The sequence below is a fragment of the Lonchura striata genome, chromosome 2 (assembly GCF_050655825.1).
Source record: "Lonchura striata isolate lonStrDom1 chromosome 2, ASM5065582v1, whole genome shotgun sequence".
NCBI classification, from domain to species: domain Eukaryota; kingdom Metazoa; phylum Chordata; class Aves; order Passeriformes; family Estrildidae; genus Lonchura; species Lonchura striata.
In genome coordinates this window covers 126,666,647-126,689,923 of record NC_140704.1, presented here as the reverse complement: position 1 = coordinate 126,689,923, position 23,277 = coordinate 126,666,647, and the positions used below count along the sequence as shown (strand labels likewise).

Sequence of the window (23,277 nt, the reverse complement as noted above, 5' to 3'; positions counted from 1 at the left end):
AGAGAAACACTTTATAGGAAAGATGTAAATATTTCTTTGCCAAATATGCCAAAACCAAGTATTTTTCTTCCAACAATTAGAAACAATACCTATTTATTTAATACTGCTGAAGTATGTACATAGAAGCTTCAATATAAACATCATGGATATGCTGAATACAGTAAAACAAGTGTGTCTATTATAGATTGAAAATAAGAGAAGAGCTGTCTTATTTTTCAAGTAACAGATTTAGGGATAGACACATATATTTTATTTTTTGTCTATCTTTTATCTGTAGTCTAAATCATAGTTTAGATCATAGTCTGTTAGGCTAGAAGGAAAAGATTATTTTTGTAGAAATGTCCATCTAGGATTTTGGTACCCTGCTGTGGAATGTAAAAGGGGTAAAAAATCCCCCCAAATTTCTTTGAATAGTTTAGGTGCTACAGTAGCATTTTTTTTTTTTTAAATATTTGATCTTTCTCTGTAGCTGTATTTAGGCCCTGTTTTCATTTTTGTAAAGCACGGGTTTTCCTTTTTTGTAAGCTGTTCTCCCATAGTGCATCTTAGTTTAATTCATTCTTAGCAAAAGAAACACACAGGTTCAATCTGGAGACCTCCTTCCAACATAATTTAGCTAGGCCTTTTCTTAGTAAAGGTTTTCTGGTTTTCATTTTCACTTCATATTCTCAAATAAAAGATCCTTTGTTGTCTACCATTTGATTGGACTTAATGAAAAACACTCCATTTTAACTTAACAGTATTTCCCTTTGAATTTATTATATTTAAGAACACTGTCAAAAATCAAGCATTTAATCTCAGGTTTTTATACTTAAAATTATATTGCTATCATATGGTTCAATGAGGTGATGTAGAAAATATATTGAATAGATTTCAAAAAGAAAAGTGAAAAACTAGCCTCATTTTAATATGAAACTAAATACTATGGCTAATGTGCAGATTGGGTATGGTAGTTGACTTTAAAGACTAACATGTGACAGGGTGCCAACAGCTGAATTGTGCAGTATTGACTAAATGAGGTTCACTGATTTGTATTGAGGCTAATATCTTCTTTAAACAATTCCGTGTAAATTGTGCGTATAAAGTCATTGGAAGCTATTTCTCAGGACAGCCTCGCTGGCTAGCTACCTGCTGGAGTGAGGAAGATAATCAATAGAAAGAAATAGAGCTGAGCATGAGACTAGGAAGCTTCAGAGCAGTTAGTGCTGATAAAAGTAGATGATGTCAATATTTGGGAATAACACAACTCTAGGATAACAGACAAAAGAGAAGTGCATATGTTGTAGAGTGTTCAAACAGGGGCAGAATTAATGCATAAGTGGCAGATGTTGCCCCAGGCTGCAAAAAGACATTATTTATTCCAGGTATTGTTAAATTCCTAGTGATACACCACTGCTCTATATAGTATATTAAAATTATATCTAAAAATGAGAGAGCTGGAATACTTTTTACATGAGTAAAAATTCTCAGATATAAACAAACTGATGCTCTCTGTTGACACAGAGCATTTTCCACACGTCTCCTTGACCTCATAAGGATGAGCCTCTGTCAGAACAGAATCCTGCGAAAACAGTGCTCAGTTGTCACTAATTAAATGTTTAGAACTAATATTTAAAAGAGTAACAAAACCAAAATGTAATGGTACATTTTACCAGAAATCAATTCTTTGCTTGTAAAGATGTTGACATCCTTGAGCCCACCCTCTCCCCCCTCCCTTTTTCTTGTGTTTAAAGATTATTGAAACAAAAAATTCCCAATGCTCATTCAAATTTATAATATGGTGAATGTTTTTAGCCATGGTGTCTTTATTGGTAGTGAAATATTGGTATATTTTTGCTAATTTAATAGTAGAAATCAGTTTTCCTCTTGCTGTCAGGCAATGAATTTTTGTTCTTCTATGCTGATCTCTCTGTTGATGTATTATGACATAGTCTGTCAACACGAACAGATACGTGAAAGGGAGATTGGGTGACTGAGACATGCAACCTGAATATGGCTCCTCTTCAATTTTAAGTGTATTATCATGTTTGGATACAGTCAGTAGAAATGTATGATTTTTTTTTTTTCCTCTAAAGAAAGCTATTATTTTGATGTAATTTAAGCAAAAGCAAAACAGGTGGACTATGACAAGGTCTTAAAGGGAAAATGAATGAGGTAACTCTAAAACATATGCATGTGAACTTAAAAAAATTTTCACTTCTAAGTTATAGCCCTTTAGACCAAGCATTTGCAAAACACAAAAGTTTTTGTGTAAGACGAACCAATCCAGGCTTATCTGATTATTAAATATTGCTATCTTTTCTTTAAAAAAATTAAATAATTCCACAAGCTTTGCATGGTTTGTTGTCACAGATGTTTTTATTGTTTGGTGTTAGATATCTGGATTACATCAAGTAGGTGATTACTATGTCAGCTAAAAAGGTCAAGTTCCCTACTTTTTATTTCAAACCATCATAAAGAAACCATTCTATAATGACACACTTGGCTATACTGTAGCTCTCCCTCTACTAATTTTAAAAAAAGCTTCTATCTCATATATTGCTTAACATGAAAGAATTTAATATTTTGATAGTTAATAGCATCAATATTTGTACTTAAGAGAAATACCTGTGTACTGAAATAATTAATTTTTTCAAAGCAAATTTCTTATCAAAAGACCAAATTTTATCATTAAAAATAAACAATTTATTGTAATAAAACTTACTATCATTAGAGTGATGTGTCATAAAAACCTTCTTAGATTTTTTTCACGTTGCTATTCTTTAGTTGTCAGACATGGCATCATTCCATCTTAAAATTACAAGAATTCATAAGGTTGCTGTTTAATACTTAACTCTAAGGAAATCTTCATTTTGAATAAGCATGCTTTTTGATTTGGGACATAGTCAAAAATCTTTAAAGATATATACATCAACTAATTTGTTAATCTTGTGCCACTTTTAGCATTTGTCACACATATAGACCAGGAAATTGGCTCCATCTCATTCTAGCTCTGTGTTGAATTAAAAACCTCTACTGCAAAGAAGAGCATGATGTGGGGAAAGAATAAATTTAGTTCTTTCCTTAGTAATGCACATATATTTCCATACATTTCACATCCTAAGGGAGCCTGTGAACGCATTCAATAAATACAAAACTGTAATTCCAGGAAAAGAGAATTTTTATATTATAAATTTCACATAGTACTTTGTTCTTAAAAGATCTGAAATTACAAATGTCATTATGTTTTTTATTCTTTTACAAAATACAGGCTGTAGGAAAAAATGGAAAAGCATTGAATTTTAGGGTCATCAGTATTTCTGAGGGTATTAGGTGACTTGGAATGAAAAATATATGCACTTGTAAATTAAGAAAATTGCGTCCAGCCCAACTAGTTCTACCTTATGTATACTGATATCAAAATCATATATGTAAGCATTTATATCAAACGATTGCCTATCTTCACCCTATATATTAAGGTCAGTGAAAAGAGCAGTTTATGGATAAAGGGCAATAGTAAAGGGGTAGCCTTTAAACATGATTAGTTGGTGTCTATTAAAGATGTGTTAAAATGAAATATATACCACAGGTAAAGGAAATTACTAACTCCTTCTAGGATGATAGACTTACTGTATGTGTATTTCACCATACCTTTAAAATATTTGTGAATTTGACTGCAGTCTGAGGAGACAGAGCATGTGGTAGATTTATGAGGGTCTGACGGAAACAGGGCTAGAAGAGATTATGGCATACTTGTTTAGAAAAACTGAGAACTGGAGGTTCCTGAATTACAATGACATATATCTAGATGAAACTATAGTTTGCAAATTGCCTAGAGGAGTTATCTTTTATTAAGTGTTTGATGGGTACAGAAATGTACCTATCTATTCTGTAACAGTCTAGGAATACTTATGCAATATTTGCAAATACAATTTTAATATTCTTAGATTTTCTTAAATATTTTCATTTTTATGGTGACCTCACCCAACCCTGTGCTGAGCTCCCGTGCCTACCTAACAAGCCATATGGTTAGAGTTTTGTTACATTATTTTGAATTCTTGAGATAGCATTGTGCTGAAATGTTCCCTGCACTGCAGGAGTAGGAGAGATCAAACCACAGTTTAGGCACTTTTTACCTTTTTCAACAGCTTACCAACATATTTGACACTTTCCGCATCTTAACAGTTAGAAAAAGGTGTTAAAAACCCCAACTTTCACAATTAATGCATTTACAAAGGCTTTCAAGTTCGTGACTACATTGTGATACCATTACAAATGTTTAGTTTGAAATCAGGCAAGGAGTAACAGACAAAGCATGCAGTTTTATCAGGCACTGTAAGAGTTCTTGCAAAGAAAGCCTGAAAGACAGGTAAGTTTTTTACTAGATCAACTTTCTTTTTTTTATTCTGACTGATACAAGGCAGATTACTTGTCTAGGAGGAGGTGGGGGGCAAGTTGGCTTTGCACTATAATTTTTGGTACATTAACTTCCTCTTCCTTGAGGAGATGCTACTTTTTAATCTTATTTTAAATCATTATTATCATAGGGAAAATCTGTATTAGTCACTACAATCCTACTTTCATAATTCATATTTTATTAATGCAATTAAAATTGGTGTTTACCGATGCTTTAGCAGCAAAATTATGAATTTAATAGCAATTTAACAACAAATGATGATATGCATCCAAGTTCTGTCAGCATTTTTTCAAGCCAGGTGAATGCATTATACAAATATCAGGCAATATTTTACATAGCAATCTACCTATTAAATGGCAAGTTTTGTCAAGCTTCTAAGTGCAGTTGGTCACCAACTATATATATATATCTTCTTTTTCCACAAAAATGTGGAAACAGGATTAAAATATTTTAAAGATTTCAGAGGTTTCTAATAATGACATAATAAGCACTATCTGTTAGTGTAAGCTTTTGATCAGCAACCGAGAAAATAAAGTTTATGACCAGACAACTATTTATACTTTCATTGTGAATACATGTTCTGTGCATTGATAGCTTTAACAAAGTTTTTCTTTCTCGTAGGATTGTATGAAGAGCTGTACATTTGTGATAAGCCACATGCCCTGACCCATTTTCATCAGTAACTTGCATGGTTTTCTTAAATCATTAACTTATCAGATCTGGGTAGGGATGTCTGTATCTTTCTGGATGTTTGTATAGTGCCTAGCATAATATAATGTGTTCTGGAATATAAGGAAATAATTGGCACTTGTTAGTTATAAGCAGCACTTGTTAGCATAGGCTTTCTAGCATGCCAACAAGCAATTAACCTCAGCATCAGTCAATCACCTTTTCCTAGTTAACTCACATTACACTTTGAGGACAGCTGCCATCTTCTTGTGGAAAAATACATGTAACTGTGCCCCTGACTGTCATGCGAGTTTCAGACCAGTGTAACTTTATTCTATCCAAAAGAGTTAGAGCTTTCTAAATAGTAGGGTAATCAAGAAAATTATTTTTCTTCCATGACTGTAAATTAGGAGTAAGTGCACCTAATTCATTGGTGCTGCATCTGTTTAAAACTGTGGCACCGAAATTGGAATCAATCTTTTCTTTCTGTACCTAAGAGGTGAAAGTGTAGTACTGTACATAAGTCAATCAATGCAATGATGTTGCTTAGCAATGTAAATGCAAAAGAGTAGATTGCTAATGCCAAGAAATTTGCACCCACATATTGCACCTGTCAGTAAATGGGAGTTTGCATGCAACTGCACTGCACTGTGGAATTAATGCCCTAATTAGAGACTTCTTAATCTCTGTTAGGTATACCTGACAAGAGAATATGGTGAGGTTTTTTTATGAGCACATCATTGCTATGGATGGCAGGAGTAACTGTTTTTTTTTTTTTTACTATTTTTTGTTTTGTTTTTAGTTGTTTTTTTTTTAAGACATAGCAAACACTTTAAATCAATTTTTGGTAGGAGTAGATGACCAAAAGAGAGTTTCTGTGTGTTATTTGTGTAGAAGATAGAGGTTGACGGTGGGTTAATAAAACTGTTTTTTCCCATTTCCCTACACGTAAGCGTGATTTTCTTGGAAGAAAGGTATGGAAGAACTGAACTGTGATTTAAAGCACATCATTTTATTTCAATAGCAGGAAGCAACTTCCGTAAATGACAACTTTTTTTCTTTTGATAACTCCAGTAAAATACAGAGATGACACCTGTATGAAGCATTATTTTTAGAAAGAGGGACTGGGACACTTCTTCTCCCTTGACTATCAAAATGACATATAAATATCATTTCTTTTACTTTTTCTGTGAGTTTTGTGACTTGTGCCTTGGTGTGTGACTGCGATGTGCTTTTTTTGTTGACAGATGTGAATAAGGTATAGAGAGTACTAAATAAAAGCATGCCTGATCCAAATAGGCAGCAATATGCAGCATAACTTAAAGGAAAACAAACAAAAAAATCCTAACCAAACCAAAAACCTCAACCAATAACAAAAACTCCCCACAAAAAAAAAAAAAAAAAAAAAAAAAAAAAAAAAAGAGATTCACTGTAGGCTTATTTCTTCCTGGTCAGTACATTAGGGAATAAACTGAAACATATGGAGTGATGAAAAAAAAAGAAGGAGAGAGCTGAGACCTGTAAGGTATTTTAACACTGGTTTTAAGAGTTTTACATATTCAGTTCTGAATAAATCTTTCAATTATGAATTGCAGTCTATCCAGCTCAGGTAAGAAAACTGTAGAATAGGAGTTTCTTTTTTGTTTTACAGAAGTTTAGTTATTATTGCTTAACATTTTCTGTGTTTTGCTGACAGAAATTCTTTGGGGAATGTTTAAAGAATGGACTTTTTAGTGGATTTCTTTGGGGTATTCTTTTCAAATAGTCACTGTTGAAATCATCCTGAGGCATATTTGAATCTTAAGTCACTTTATACTGTATTAAGTCACCGTGTAAAGCTCCTACTAGTAGCTGGGAATTACTTTAGTAATATTAGCCACTTTTCAAATATAAAATCATCTATTGGTGAAAAAGTTCTATGATAGTAAAATATAAGTATGTTTAACTTGGTTTTTGATAATATGTTTTCTTCTAACTGTATCTTTGTTATCTATATCTACAGTTTTCATCTTGCCCTAAGCTTCTGATCCTTTATTTGGTACCAGAATTTACAATCCCAGAGCAATCCCTACCCTCTTTGATGAATCACATATTTAAATTTGTAGGGTACACCCTGGCTGAGTTGAGTAAGGAGTGGCCCCACAAGCAGCTTCACTGGCAGCTCTGAAGCTTCCATCTGCGCTGTGACATTAAGCTAGAAAAGACTGAAAGTAGCTGACACTGTCATGGTTAGAAAGCATAGCGGGGTTGTACTTATACAAAGTATAAACCCATCCCAATGCAGGAACACAAGATACTGCAGAATCATGAAACAACTTTTCCTTTTTTAAATGTTACATAAACCCCATGTTGCAACTGTGGTAGAATAGGAAGCTATAGCAAGCTATTTTTTATGTGTAACTATTATATGCCTCAGGAGAGCAAAATGTTTTTGACTATATTTCTGCTTAAACTATTAAGGACACTACTGGAAAAGTTCTTAAAAGGAAACTGGATTATTTGGATTAAAATATTTTTTATTAGTCTGATAATTATGTAAGAACATGAAGAAATGTGGAGGAAAGTAGAACCATGTAAAAGAAAAGTGAATGTACTGACTGGTAAAAATGAGGTGAGAAAATGTTATGTTTTGGTATAAAACATATTTCCTGGTAGTGCTTTTGCTGAAATCAGCATTACGAAGCACACCTATGATGATAATTAGTTATGTAAACTCATAATGCAAACTTATAGTGTGTTGCAAGCCTGGTAAATTTGTTAACTTTGTTTTTTTAGACTAACTGGTGATTTCACTCATATTTAAAATGATAGATACAGGGAGAATAGAACAATTCTTTATTGTTTTGACTCAATAACTGTTCTACTGTCTTTTGGCCATTTAGCTTGTATCTGCAGTATGTTTGTGTAGTGCAATATAGTTTTGCCTCTTGGTTATTAAGACCAGCCATAAAAATCCATTTTAAATGGTGACTTATGAAATGTATCCTTGTCAATAAACATGAATTTGTAGCCTTAGTCATCTTTGATGACTAAAATATATGGTTGCAAAACATGAAATGGTATTAATTATTTAGTCTAAGTGCTCTATTCTGATACTTTTTTGTACTTACACACACATTTTCTTTTCCTAGGTATCTTTTTAGTGCTGAAATGGACACACTAATTGTGAACCATGTGGTAAGGAGCTCCCTCTAAAATATGCAGTAGCGCATTTACTGGAATTTAACAGGCTGTGTACTTTAAAGCCTCTCTTGCCTGTAATCATGTGAACAAACCTTGCAAGTCACAAAGATCCAGCACAGCACAGAACAGCAGCACTGGAACAGCCCCCACCACTGGGTAAGGGACAGAAAGGAGATGGTGACCTGCAACAGGATGAGAGACCACACTTACCAGGATTTGCTCACGGTTTTGCTCCTGGCAACTAACATTTCCATTTTTCTCAAAGCTTCTACATCTGTGTCATCAGACAAAGCCCCACGAGTGGTAGCAGAGCAAACTGAAGCCTTCATTTTCAAGTTGGAAGAGAAAAAAATATTTACATGTCTAAATCCCAGAACTGACTGTTCAGAGGTCACTCTTTGTTGCCCACTGCTATGAACCATTAAGGCTTCTGAAAGCTCTAAAAGAAACAGGACATAATCTGGGGCAGAAAAATCTTATTGCTTTAAATTTGCTTAAATTCTATTTCATTGTATTATATGATTTTTGTCCTACGAGAGGAACATGAAAGATGGGATGTTTCCATCATTGCTTGCATTAATGACTACTTAAATTGACATAGCTTGGAGGACAAAGCTTTGACCATTCACTGAAGGAGAATATATTTTAGTTGATTAGGACTTTAGGCTATTTTAAAAGGAAAATTACTGATTCATGCAATGAATTTTATTGTTTTATCAGCCTTACACCTCAGTATTTATATATATTTTTGGTTATAAATTTAGGTAAATGTTTAACTATGTGTTTTAATGTTGTCCTGCCTTTTTTTTTTTCCTTTCCTGTTTAAGACAGGTTTCTCTGAATCAAATATAGTGACAATTAGTACAATTTCCAGATATATCAGCAAGAGTTTCTGTACTAAGTGTGGGAATGTAGATGTTAAGAGGAAGCACAAGTAATGACTTTTTTTTTTTTTCCATTCACAAAGGAAGCATTAAGACATCAAGGTTATTCAACAGAAATTAATAAATGCACCCTGGAAAGTTATTGGTTTGCCAAACTGTGAGAGGATCTCTGAAATAATAAGATAAAATAAAACAAAAACCTGGAGAAATTGTCTAATTTTCTTAAAAAATAGTAGGAAGAAAAAAAAAAAAAAAAAAAAAAAAAAAAGCATTTCACAGTGAAGAAAACCTTCAGGCAGGGGATAAAAAAGATTTGTTTGACAGTGTGTTAGGGTAGCTTGAAAAAACAATCTAGGGCCTGTTCTTTGCTGCTACTTCAGAAGTGTGTTGGGCATTTAATCTTAGTTGCCCTGTCTCCAAATAGAATATGATAATGCCCTTTTTGCAGTGTTGTGCAGTCTCTAGAAGTTTCACAATGAAAGAGAGAAGTGTTTCATAGGGTATTAATTGTCTGTTGGACCTCATATTTTTAAAATAAAAGTTTAGGCTACACATCCTGGAGGAGATAAGTCTCTAGGGCCGTGTAGGCAATGTTTACGTGGGGCATTTTTTTGTTTCACTTTTTTTTGTTATTTTATTTTTTAAACTTTAATGGACTGATTTTTGGTATCCTCTCTGGAACATGCAAGTCTCTGGAGACTGATAGAAATGAGAGTTGCTGGGAATAAAAGAGGCTTCTTCTTCATCTGAATTCTGTCATCCTTACAAAACCTTGAAATTAGTATGGCCCATATCTTAGTATTTCAGCTACTAAACTTTCAGCAGCATTTCGTCTGGCTAACGTCTTAAATGCCATGGCTTTCCCATTAGATAAGCAGGCTGATTTCATTACTATTTCTTGACAGAACAAGATTAAAAAGAAAAAAAAAAACTTGTGCTGTGAATCTCCTGTAGAGAGTTTTGTTGACAGAAAGAGGACTGTTGTTGTATGACTGTACATATTTTATGATACAGAAAAGTAAATTAACAGGAAATTAGTGGAATCTGTAGAAAACCTATGTAAATATAAAATACAACAAGCAAATGGCCTCTCCACAGTTTATTCTGGCAGTAGTAATCACGTTTATTCTGACAACAGACAAGGATTATGCCTAAGGTGGTGTCTCCTGACCCCTGCCCCATGTTGCCAGCCTTTAGCTCTCCTCTAGTGTGGCTGGTTGTCACCACAGAGAGATGCAATGGGACTGTGCAGATTTGTCTTCTGGCATATCCTATACCTTGACCCCGAGTGTAGCTCCCTGCTCTTGCAAACAGTCTTGAAATGTGTTCTGGCCTGGAGCAAGGGCCCAAATTTATAAGGCTAGAGACATAAGAAGCCCCATAATTTGGCTTCTGTCTGAAACTTTCACCATTTAAGGGTAGGAAAGACAATTAACAAAGCAGATACAGAATTACATTTTTTTTTAATCAAAGTATCAAAAGAAAGAATGCAACATTTTTCTCTTTAGGTTATCAGTGAAGGGACAATAGTGTCTGTTACCTGAAATTTTGCCAGTGGTAAGTGCCAGCTCACAGCTGAAGCACAGGTGTATGAAATGCTTGACACTTGTCACTGACACACTCACAAGATGCCACCAAATGTATCAGGCTCTACTATAATAGAGCCTGATAATGTATCTACTCTACCATAATTACTGTATTATAAAAATGGATGTGTTATACTTGTTGGTGAATTAAAGGCTCAAAAATAGATTAACCTTTGATAACAATTTGTTATCTGTCTTTAATTAAATCCAGTGATTTAAATAAATAGAAGCATCTTTAGGGCTTATGTTTTAATTGTGAAAATGACAAATTTGTGCATGTTGTTATTTCAAGTTACTTTAACTGCATTACTTGCATAAGTTCAAGCAGCAGAACTTCATTCCATCTGGTGATTATTTATTTTCATCAATCATACAGTCAGCAAACATATAATTAAAAAAATAATTACTAAAACCCTGATTGAACCTAATAGACAAGTTTAGGCGACTAAATGTGTCCATATGGAACCTGAAAATTTCAACACACTTCAAAAAATGAATACAGAAAACAGTCAGGAAGCTACAAATCTTGTGATTTCCTCAAAAAGGCTGTTTCTCCTACAATTTCAACAGGCTTATGTATCAAGAGTAAATGTACATAAACTGCTTTTGAAGATTTTTTTTTAATTAATGTGTTATGTGTGCTCTGAGATGGAAGCTGTTTACTTTCACTGCACTGTGAATCTCTAACCCAAGTTAAATACACAAGGAGACCTAGTATGTTAATTTAAGGATCAAAAAAATGTTTCCAATTGGTTCTATTAGGTCTGTCAGTAAAACATTTTTGGACTTAAGAAAATGCATGACTTACCTGAGGATGAGGCATGTTAAATCTTTTAAAGTTTGGGCACTTTCCAAATCATGACTGCTATCATCCTTGTACCCTTAAAAACCACTGAGTTGACTTGCAGACCATTACCTTCCAGCAGGAAATTACTCAGAAGCCTCACTAGATCAGCAGCAAGCCTACAAATGTACTTCTCTACAGTGGGACATAACCACACTGTCTCCTGTCTTAGATATGAAAGCCATATGATAAATAATAAAACAATAATAAAACTAATAACAGTAATAGATATCTAATATCTAATAAATAAAAAGTCTTAATAATTTGATATATATCTAATATACTGAAATTCAGAATAAATAATGCTGGCAAAAAGTAGCAGATCGCATCACAAAAAAGTGATTTTTTTTTTTTTGTATTGTTACAGATGTTCCAACTATGCAAACACAGGTTGCAATGCTATACTTTTAAAACTCCAGTGGTATGAGAATGTGCACATGTGCACAGCAGATCACTGGTTATTGCAGTAAAGGCAGTCTCTGCTTCTGCTATATATTTTCCCCACTGATATGCTCTTTTTTTTTTTTTTTTTTTGAGGTTGTCATATGGTATAACACTTTTACTAGTTGACTCCTCCCACTTTTCTTCAAACCACATCCTGATTTTTGGCCTCAGAAACTAAACATATGCACAACTTGCAGAACAACACATGATATTGTTTCTGTATAACATCATACCAGCTGGGATATAAATTCTTACAGACAATTTTATGTGAATGAAAAATACCTACATTAAGACATTTTCCATAGTTGTGCAATACATACCACAGTGGAACATATGGTTTAGAGTCCTCACTTAGGATTATAACAAAAGTCTCAAGTCGGGCCACAGATCTTCAGACACTGTAATTTTGAATAGATAATTTTAATTTATTTGTGTTTTATTTTTTCTTCTATTCTGATCTGAATTTCTGAAATCCAAACTCAGTTTGTGGGTATGTTTAAGACCTTTAAATTTTATCAATTTCATTAATTTGGTATCAAGTCCAATAAAATTATCATTTAACTAAGGAATAGGAAATTTATGGTGAAATTTTAAATTGTATCATGACTTGAAGGTATGCCAATAGGCATGATTTCTCATTTTTGGGCAATATATTTCACACTTATTTTCATTAGTAAAAAAATATTTTGTTTCTGATTTTTCAGTGTTGTTTATTTATTTATGTATTTATTTGTTTATCTGGAGTGATGGTGGAAGTGGTTGGGTGGTTGTTATGTTCCCCTTCAGGATAAAGAATCTGTGTGTGAGGCTTTTCTCCCATGATCTATAAACTTTAATCAAGTCATACTCAGCCTTCCTTTCTCAAAGACATTGTTATGCCTTTATCAAAGACATTGAGTTTATGCTTTCACAGCAAATATTTTTCTTCTGCTCTCAAATTAATTTTAAATGCAATTTTGTGAAGTTTCCAATTTTTTTCCCACCATTCTCATTAAAATATGGACAACAGATCTCTGGGAATTATTCCAAAAATTGCATCAGGATTCAAGGATTACATTCTCTGCTTATGCAGCTTCATGGTGGGAGCTTGTGTTGGGTTGCTGGTCCACTATGGCCCCTAAATCCTTGTAGAGTTGTGGTACTCCATGTCACTGTACTCCATTTTTGGGGGAGTGAAATCCATTTGTATTATATTTAACTATGTATTAATCTCCAAAGATGCTAATTTCTCGCACTGGATCTAGCTGATAAAGAGATCTCCTCTTCCTTGGTTTCATAATTACGTACTCACCGAGTAATCTTTCCGTCATCCTCAGATCCTCAGCACGGTAATTTGTACCTCTGGGTCTCTGCTGGGAATACTGAATAGCACTGGGCCTCGTAAAGGTGCCTGCTGGATACAATTAGAAACAATTCAATATCAATTTAATGTATCCTTTGATGATCTGCTAGCCAGCTCTTGATTGAAATTGTGTACATTGATGCTACGTAGCAGACCTTTTATTTTCTTAATAAAATTATCTTGAAGCATTTACAAACTTTTGTTATGCATTTATCGATTAAACTAAAAGAAGAAAAGCATCCAGTGGACAGGTGAAAAAAATCTGTATGCCACATAGCAGACAAAACACTCAGGATTAATATTCTTCAATTTTCTCTGCACATGTAACTTCATTTCAAAACATTTTATAGATAAATAATACTGTTCATCTTTCAGAACTGGAAGGATTCTGATTTTCCTGACATATCTATCTCAAAATGTGTAAGGGCTTTCTGAATTTATTGGAACCACCTCTGAGAAGCTTACAGGATTGATGCCAGACACTAGTGCGTGCACTTTCCTCAGTTGTATTTAAGATGTTTTGCCAACAGTTTGTCTTTCAGAATATTCTTTATAATTTGCCACAAAACCCAAATTCACAAAATTAAATAAATATTCTTAACTAATCCTTAATCCACCTTTTGGCAGACATACTTTTTTTCACTTCTGTCTGTAAAAGCAAAAACACTGCATCTATTATGTTGACAGAGGTACATCCAGAATCCTCCCAAAACTTTAATATTGTCATAGCCTTCCTCCTTCTCACCCCCCAGTATTTAATGTTAATGTGCCTGAAAGGTATTTACATTTTTTCAAGTAAAGAAAAAGGAGGGAGTAAACTTTAAAATGAGACCAATAATTTAAAATGTCTCCCTTTCTTCCTTTGGACCCTTCTCTCTTCCGGAAGAGTGTTCTGGTGAAATTTTTGAGAAAGACATTTCCAAGCAGTTTATTCTTTTTAAAGCAAATCTAAAGCTTTTGGATTTATTGGACTTTTCTGTCTTTGTGTAAGTTGAATATCACAGCTAATAGCACAGTAATAATTACATGTCATTTTCTTCATCCTCTTTGTGCACTGCCAATCTGCAAAGGTGTCTTATTTCACACATCATTTGTGACGTTCTCTAGTAATACCACATATTTTGGGGAATAGCTGGTGAATGTAGTCATAAATCTCCATTTTGAGATGTCTAATTCCAGATCCTGCACCCAATGCTATAATTATTTAAAGCACAGAGTTCTTGGTGAAATCTATGGGCCAACAAGACTATGCACAGATCCCAAGAGAAGGACTACAGGTAACTAAACTAAGGTTGCGGACTGTAGGATTCCCCAGTCCTTCAGCCAGGCTGCAGTGGCCACAGCCCAGTGTAGGAAAGAGGGTTCCCCTATTTGTCTGCAGCTAGTGACCCATGGGGTCACTGCAACAGGAGGGTATTGGGGCTGCAGCAATACTCTGGACAGTCTGCCCACATTGTAGACAGAAAGCAAGCTATTCTGATGGTTCTATTCCATTCAAGACAGCTACTACAAAGGAACACTCTTAATTCCTGCTGAGGCCAAGAAACCACAATTCAGCAGTGATCCAGACCTGACTTTGACAGAGAGACAGCTTGTGAAATTGAAAAACAGGAATAAACCAAAAAGTACTGTATGTGTCTGAGAAATCTTATCAAGCCTGGCAGAGATATTTATTGCTCACTGATGACTGAGAATCTCATCTTGCTCAGGGAGTAGTTGTGAGTTACTAATGGAGCAAAAATGTGGAGTGAGCAAAGAATGACAGTCTATGGCTGATTACTCTGATGTCATGCTTTGGGAAAAGCAGCCAGAAATGTGCAACTCATTCTGCTTTAGAATCAAAGGCACCTAATTACAATCTCATTTTGTTAAAACACAGTGCTAATGACTTGCTTGTGCAGTAGCTGGATACCATATCAACTGCATATAAGCTAAGTTTTTCCATTTTAACAATCCCAGTTATGGTATTTGACTGCCTGTGCTTTAACGTTCACCAGTTGTTGCTATGTGTCACTGGAGAGGAGGGATGCAGCAGTTTACACTAGGCAGTGAAAGTGAAAGCAGTAACTTGCAGATAAACTTGCTGCTAAGATGTCCTCACATTAGAAGAGCTGATTGAAGTAACTTTAAAAAATGTTCTGTTAAAAATGCAACCATGTTTCTTCAGGTCAAAGATTAAATCTCATTATCTCTTGTAATCTCCTCTTTTTAATTTTTGTAATCTGAATTTTTTTTTTTTTTGCTGGCACTCAGCTGCTTGTATATTTGATTTTTTTTTTCCTATTTAGGTTGTTTCTGTATGTTTTCTACAAGTTTATACCATCCTCCAAAACTTTACTATGAAATGTATATATAAAGATTCTCAGAGCTCCTACCCTACTTTTGTTAAGGGTTGCTTCTCTTATCTTCCAAGAATTCTTCTGACAGTGAATGTATTGTTAAATATGAAGGGTACCTTGTTTTGCTCCCTATGTATTCCTTTCTTCCAGCAGATCCTGAATTAAATACATGCTTGGATGATATGCATCGACATTTATTATTATTTGATCCTATTCTGTGAAATCTTCTTCAACAAATTCTGCACATTTTAATGTGTTAATCACAGTAAAGTCTGTTCTATTAAATATTTATCTGAAAAGAATTCTCTAAAATACTGAAATGAAGATAGATTTCTAAGTAGCTGTGGGTTTTTGGGACACAATAAGGACAAACTTCATACCAAACCACATTTTTCACATGGCATTAAATGGCTTTAGATTTTGATAAGTTTGGTTTTCTCCTATATGTCTGATGCAATCTATTACATGTGTAATTGAATTTCTGAGTATGTTCTTTCTTCAAATGTGAATTGCATTAATTCTTTCACTGTGGTTGGCACTAAGACAGTGCCCATCTCTCTAAATCTATGTAACTAGTATTTTCTCCAGGTTCATAGTTCTTGTCTCTCCAGGTCTCTGCCACTTGTTTTCAATAACCTTTCATATGAAGTAGTGTTACTCTAAGCTTTTGTGTCAAAAATCAGATATGATCTCACGAAAACAAGCTTTTCACACTCAGGTGATATTCAGAGGAGAAAAAAATATCTGTAAATATTACTTTTAAGGACCATGGAGGCCAGCCAGAGTTGAAATAGGAGCCTTTCCAATGCATCCTGAAGAAGCAACAGGGGCAATAATAAAACCAAATTTCCCCCTGTAAATAGAAACATTTTTGGAAGGATGGACTCATTAGCTATATGCTGAGGGCCAAGTTATTTTCTATTTCCTTCTCATTACTTCTAGGCTATGACCATGTTCTAACTGTATTCCAGATCAGAACACTAACTGGGAGTATTAGTAAGCTGAAAAAGAAACTGGTAAAACAGTTATAGCCCCAGTGTTAGTATGAAATTCAGGACCATGATCTTTTAACTGCACCCGTTAAAAGTTATATCAGTTATAATTTTTGCTTCTTGGAGATGCCCAGCATTCAAAGAGCTCTCCACAAGTTCACATTCAGTTCTGCTGGATTAAAAAATCAGGAAAAGGCTTTCATGACCTCAGTTTTCATGGGCTGCTTGTGGGGAGAGAGTCAAGAAGCCAGCCCACTCCCCAGTCTCTGCTAAGTCCTGTTTTGGGTGCAGGTTTACTCCTGTGTTTTGGCACCAGCCACTAAGTTATTTGCCAGCTGTGTGTATTTCGTGTATCAGGTATCATTGCTGTCTCCTCCTTTCCTAACTCTCCAAAGGAGTCTTCTGGTGAAAAGACAGCAGAGGGATTCTCCAGCCTCTGTTCTCAGGAGCAGGGCAACAGAGCAAGGGCAAGCTACAACAGATTGTTGCTCTTACTGCTCCCAATGTTGTAAATTAAAACAAGAATATGAAAAACCCATATGACTTCATCCCTCAGACCACAAATGAAGCTGAGTCAGCAAGTGGTGAAGAAAACTACATGTATTTATAGTGAATGAGCAATTATTTCTTTTTCATGAAATGTTTGTAGCTAATCAACTCAAATAGCTGCCTATCTAATAAATACAAGCTGCATAAAATCCTGCAAAAAAAATTGCACTTGGATGGTATATTTGGCAGAACTACTTTCAAAGCATATTCAATGTTCACTATTTGAGTCAATAGGTTGAGACCTGAGTAAGATTAAGAAATTATTTTGATTTTTTTTCATACTAAATGCCTCTTTTATTCATAACCTTGTTTAGTTCCACTGGTTTCTGTAGATGGTGGCAGGAACTGAATTGAAAACTAAGCACTTAACTATTTCTTTCCATATATCCTAACTTTTTAATGTGTTCTAATTATGCTCCTAAGCATTTGTTTTTTTTTTTTCTTCCCTCTCTTTCTTAAGCATATCAAACTGATTCAGATTCAATTCATTTCAATTTGAAATTCTCAGAAATCCAGCAATTATATTTTAACTACAACTAAGCACATCCTCTGAGTATTTTTTGTTGTTAATAGTAACATAATAATAATCATCGTCATCATCATCAGCCATTTGATATACTTCATTGAAATGTCTGACTTCAATATGAATATATATTTTTACACAATTAAAATATGCATAATTTGTACAACACTATGATAAATACAATTATGCTTTCAAAGGAGATTTTTAAGAGACTATCATATCAAAAGTAGATTTGGTCCCATTTGATATTGTTTACTTATTTCCTACCTTGGAACACACACCATAGACCACTTAAACTCTGAATGCTTTCGGTTTAATCACTTTATACTGCTCCATCCTCTTCTTCCTCCAGAATCTTTACAGAAGTACATGTATCCAAACACAAAAATTCAGAGAGCAAAGTCAGGAAGAGTAAATTCTATTGACATTAACTTCCCATGAATTTCAGCACACAGATTTTTCCATGTAACTCCCATTAAAATTAATGGGAATCATGTGACTCAAACCTCTGCACACTGAGCAGTTTTCTTAGTGTACAGAAGAGTCTGCATCTAGTTTCCTAGTCCTTAAACAAAATGATGGAGGCACGGTGACAATATATCTCTCAAATATCTCATGTATTTAATATATTATAAAGCTTTGAAGAAACATTTGTAAAAGCAGCTTTAGCATCAGAAGTCAGAAATCTCAGGGAAAGTTTAATTAAGAAATTTTGATATGGTTTTCATGAGAATGACAAAACAGGCTACTATACTTGCAATTTACTCTGTGACTATATAAGTTCTAACTTAATTAGCCACATGGAATGCAATAAATGAAATATTTTTCGAAAAAATGGTTTAGACTTCATCTTTCTTTTTAATAATTATGACTTATTTTAAATGATAACCTATTAACAAATCATTAATATAAGAGTTTTTTTTAAATGATATTTCAAGGAAAGGTTGAATAAGCTACAGTAAGACTAGGCAGAAGCTGATGGGACAACTTTCAATAAAATAATGCTATAAGCAATATTTATGATGCTATGCCCAAGCAATTTTAAAACAAATGCTATCATTTACCTTTGAATTACATATATATATATATATATATATATTTATGTCAATATTTAGAGATCCACTGACTTAAAAGGAAGCTGTTTTCTCATGAGGACATGTTTTAGCATAGTGGAATAATGGATGTTCTGAGTATCTAAGGGGCACACAGAGGCTCTCAAGATTTTCCAAATATTCTCTGAATTTGTAGAACATCCCAATTCCTTCCCTTCTTCCCCTGCCTTCTTTTTGCTCCTTCATGCCAAGTTGCCTTCTGCCTCTGCATACCACTCACAGTTAACTCTTGTGAAATTTTGAATTTTTTTATGTATCACTGATCTCTAAGAAAGCCCCCCAGTTGAATACTCTTCAGAACAGTTGACTTTTTATAAGTTGGAAGAAGAATTTATATTTCTTAAATTCATTGTACAACAAAAGATGAAAAAGTCAATAAACTATTTTCCAGTAAGGAATAAGGATCAGAGTATTGATGCTTTGGAAATTTAAATTTAGTAACTTCCTTTTTGCTCATACAGCATGTCAAGGAATGTAAGGTAGCTGATAAGGATTGAGGTCCACCATTGCCAAGCTGTGTACTCTCCTCCTAAGAAGTCCAACAAATGGTGCATATAGGCTATAATGACCTGATAAAAATAAGAATATTTGCTTCCTGTCTGCTATTCAAGTTGCTCAGAAGACCTTAGGGGTATTAGCTACACAAATTCAATTCACTCATGTGGCAAAAATAGGTAAGTAGGTAGATAAAGAGGGACTGTTTGAAGTCCAGTCTAACAGTATTCTCCAGGTTTGGTGCAAGCAGAATAGCAGAAAGAACAGCGGTGTTCCAGCTCTCTCCCAGGAATGCATAAGAACAATATTCTGTGTTTTATTGCAGGAAGTGAAAGCTATAGTATTCAACAGAAACTTCAGCAGAAGCTTCTGCACAATTAGATGCAATCTACATTGAATCAGAGTGGAGATGTGTCCTGGCCATAAAAAAAATCTTTCAAAAACCAGCAGTTTTTTCTTAGTAGTGAGTTTTTTTGTTTTTTTCTAATTTAACAGATCAATAGTACAAACCTTGCTGAACTAAACTACTTTGTTTATTTTTGACTCAGGTAAAGCTATCACTTCTTACCCCATTTACCAATAATTTTAGACTCTTTCATAGTATGAAATATGAATATGGGATCAACTGCTATGAACTTCTACTCTCTCCATCACTCCTATGAAATATAACCTTGGCAATTTCAACTTCACCTTCATTTTGTCATTACTGTAAACAGCACATACATGTTGGTTCCTGGTGCTGAGAAGATGTTTTCATATTATTTGACTAGGAAGCATGCCAGAAATATTTTCTGTTATTACTATTAATAATCTCAGTGTAATTTCTGTAATTACTATTAATAATCTCAGTGATATCTTCATTGAGATGCAAGTGCATAGGTGAGTGGACTTGACTCTGCTATTCTTGAAGTTATCTGGAAATATGAAGGAGGTAGTTTGGGTGGTTCACTTGTTAGATACCATTTCTCTTGCAATGTTTTTCTTCCTACTGATTCCCACATCCTGTGATATAGATTGGGTTTGCAATGATCAGAAAGGACACTGGAATAAGGTATTTTTCTTGAAAGAAGAAACAGAGATTTTACTCATCAGCTTGAGACACTTTTCAAAGAAATTCACTACCATCATAACAACAAAGTCAAACACAATCTTGTTCATGTATCATAGAGAAAAAATTTGAGTTTTGTACTGATATGCCTTGAATTTTTAATGCAAAAATGTTTGATTTTGTTTTAATCATCATATTTCTGAAAACTTTCACAATTGAAATGTCTCTTACATTCTTTATGGTCATGGAAGCCAAATAAAGCTTAGATAAAAAGGAAGGTATAATAATGGCTTTGAACCTCCAATATTTTGGCATTAGCCCCAAATGTTTACTAATTATGCCCTTAAGTAACACCTCAGGATCAGAGAAGCTAAATGGGGTAAAGAACGTGAAGAAAAACAACTATTCTTCTTAAAAAAATTAAAATTGTTCATTCAATTAAAAACCCTTTATAAAAATCTCTACTTGAGTTCAAGTTGCCCACGGGAAGGTCTAATTCATGCTGTCCATTAATGAAAGCTTTATATGACCATTAAAGAAAAACTGACAAGTTATCACAGCAACCTCAGTAATGCTTGTTAACATATGTAAGAAATAAAAGCCAGATACTTAAAATGTACCCTAAATTTTTCTCTTACTAGGTCAAATTCAGTAAAATGTTAACAGGTTTAAAAGATCTGTAATTTCAACTACTGAGACATGTTTTTAAATGCTGCACTGAAATTTCTTCTTTTGTAGCTGACAGGTGTACTCTTTGATTAAATGTGAAACAATGCTGCCAATAATTTAGTCATTGTAATACTTTACTGAATTCTCTTAGTATAGAGACAATATTTTCTAAATAGGAGCTTCCAACAAACATTTATAAAATATAAATCAAATTAATGTCTAGGACTTGTTCTTGAACAAATAAAAACAAGTAAGCTCTAGTTTTTAAAAAGGAGATTGGTGAAAATTAATAATTTTGAGAACTTACATATTGTTCTCTGTATTTACAGCACTCCAGAGCTAAGGTTATGAAGACAAAGTAAGCATCATAATTCCTATGTAGAAATGAAAAGATTTCTGTGACACTAATGTATTTTTTAAAGATATATTTAAGATACATTTCAGATGCTTTTTTTCCTTGCTGAAAATTTGCCAGTAGGCATTCTGAATTGCATTCCACATCACTTAAAAAAGCATATTTACATGCCTTAGTTAAAGTCATATACCATAGAATGAGAGGAAAAATAAGCTTTTAAAAATTTAGAAGTCTATTCTAAGCAGCACATCACAGGTATCTTCTCATAAATCAAATCCAGTGGATTAATATAAAACCATTTTCACTTTTGCTAGGAGACATTTGTGCACGTTATGTAGTATGATCTAGTCTTGAGTGTTGCGTGTTTTTAGATTATGACAAAAATCTGTAAAGAGAGTTTATTATATAGTGTCAACAAATTAATATAATAGCTTAGAACAATCACTGTAAACCACTGAAAAGTAACAGAAATAATATTTTTTTTCAATTAGTGACTTCAGTTTAGCAACACAGTTTGTAAAAGATTTATTAATTTTGATTTTTTTTACACTATTGGTAACATGTCCATTGCTTTCACAGGGGGATATCAAATCTCAATCAGTATTACAAACTTCTCAAAGCAATTACTACAACTAAAATAATTTTAAAATTTTAAACTGCATGATTTTCATCTTTAACTTAGAAAAATCAGAATGAGATTAGAGCCTCTGGTCACAGTCACTAATACTTCTAGTGCTTTTAAAGATGATGTTATATCTGTTAGCAGCCAGGACATGAACATACTGAATGTCTGTCAACACAGAACATAGGCATCTCTGTCTGTAGAATTAGCTGGTACTGATACAAATATGTACAGATATATATATATATATATATGTGTGTGTGTGTGTGTATGTGTGTGTTTGTGTATATATTTTCATATTCTCCTCCTCCCTTCTGTAAATTTTAGAATTTCTTGAAGCTGTCTTTTAAAACTGTTTTTCACCCCAATCTGTGTTCTGAATGCTCTCTCTCATTTATGGTCTCTTTGTCAACTCACACCACTGCAAAAAATCTTTGAACATCCCACTTTACACTTCAGAATCTTCCTTAATTTTCTTCTTTCCTGATTTTTTTTTTTTTTGCTTCTCTTCATCAGTAGTATACCTGTGTAAGCTGTCCATTATTTTTGCCCAAAGTCTTCCTCTTTGCAAATGTTGGTGAACAGACTGTTGACTTCCCCTTCCCCCAACACTGCTGTGTACTCACTTTGCTTTGGTATAAACAAACTCAGGAAAATTTTCTGAGCCTACATCCTACTTCTGTTGTTGCTTTTGTCAGTGGTGACATAAAAAGTTCTGCTGATTTAATCATATAATGATAGAATGGTTTGGAAGGGAGCTTAAAGATCATCTATTTCCAGCCCCTGCCATGGGCGGGGACAACTTCCACTAACCCTGGTTGCTCCAAGCCCCATTCAACCTCACCTTGAACACTTCCAGGGATGGGGTGTTCACAGCTTCTCTGGGAAATCTGTTTCAATATCTCACCACCCTCATAGAATGGAATTTCTTCTCTATGTGTAGTCTAAAGCCACTCCCTTTCAGTTTAAAGCCATTATGCCTTGTCCTATTAGTACATGCCCTTGTAATAAATTCCTCACCCTCTTTCTTGTAGTTTCTGAAAGTTCTGGCAGTTTCACTGGTTTCACTCTTGGTGTGGGGCTGGAAGGTTTTTTTTGTCATTGCTTGTTTTTTTGTTTGTCCATTTCAAAGATAATAATCCATTTTCCCATGTGCACTTTCTTCTCTGAGTGCCATTTTAGCTTGTTCTACTGTGTATGACTACCCTGCCCAGCCCCTGACATG

At 34.0% G+C, this 23,277-nt stretch overlaps 1 long non-coding RNA gene across 1 annotated transcript in view; it reads left to right on the top strand.

Moving 5' to 3' along the window:
• Positions 1 to 12,702, top strand: part of LOC110481798 (uncharacterized) — a 30,354-nt gene extending 17,652 nt beyond the window's left edge. Inside the window, exon 3 of the long non-coding RNA XR_013339956.2 lies at positions 8,197 to 12,702. This is a non-coding gene — a long non-coding RNA (uncharacterized LOC110481798). The remainder of the gene's footprint in view (positions 1 to 8,196) is intronic.
• The last annotated feature ends 10,575 nt before the right edge of the window (positions 12,703 to 23,277 follow it).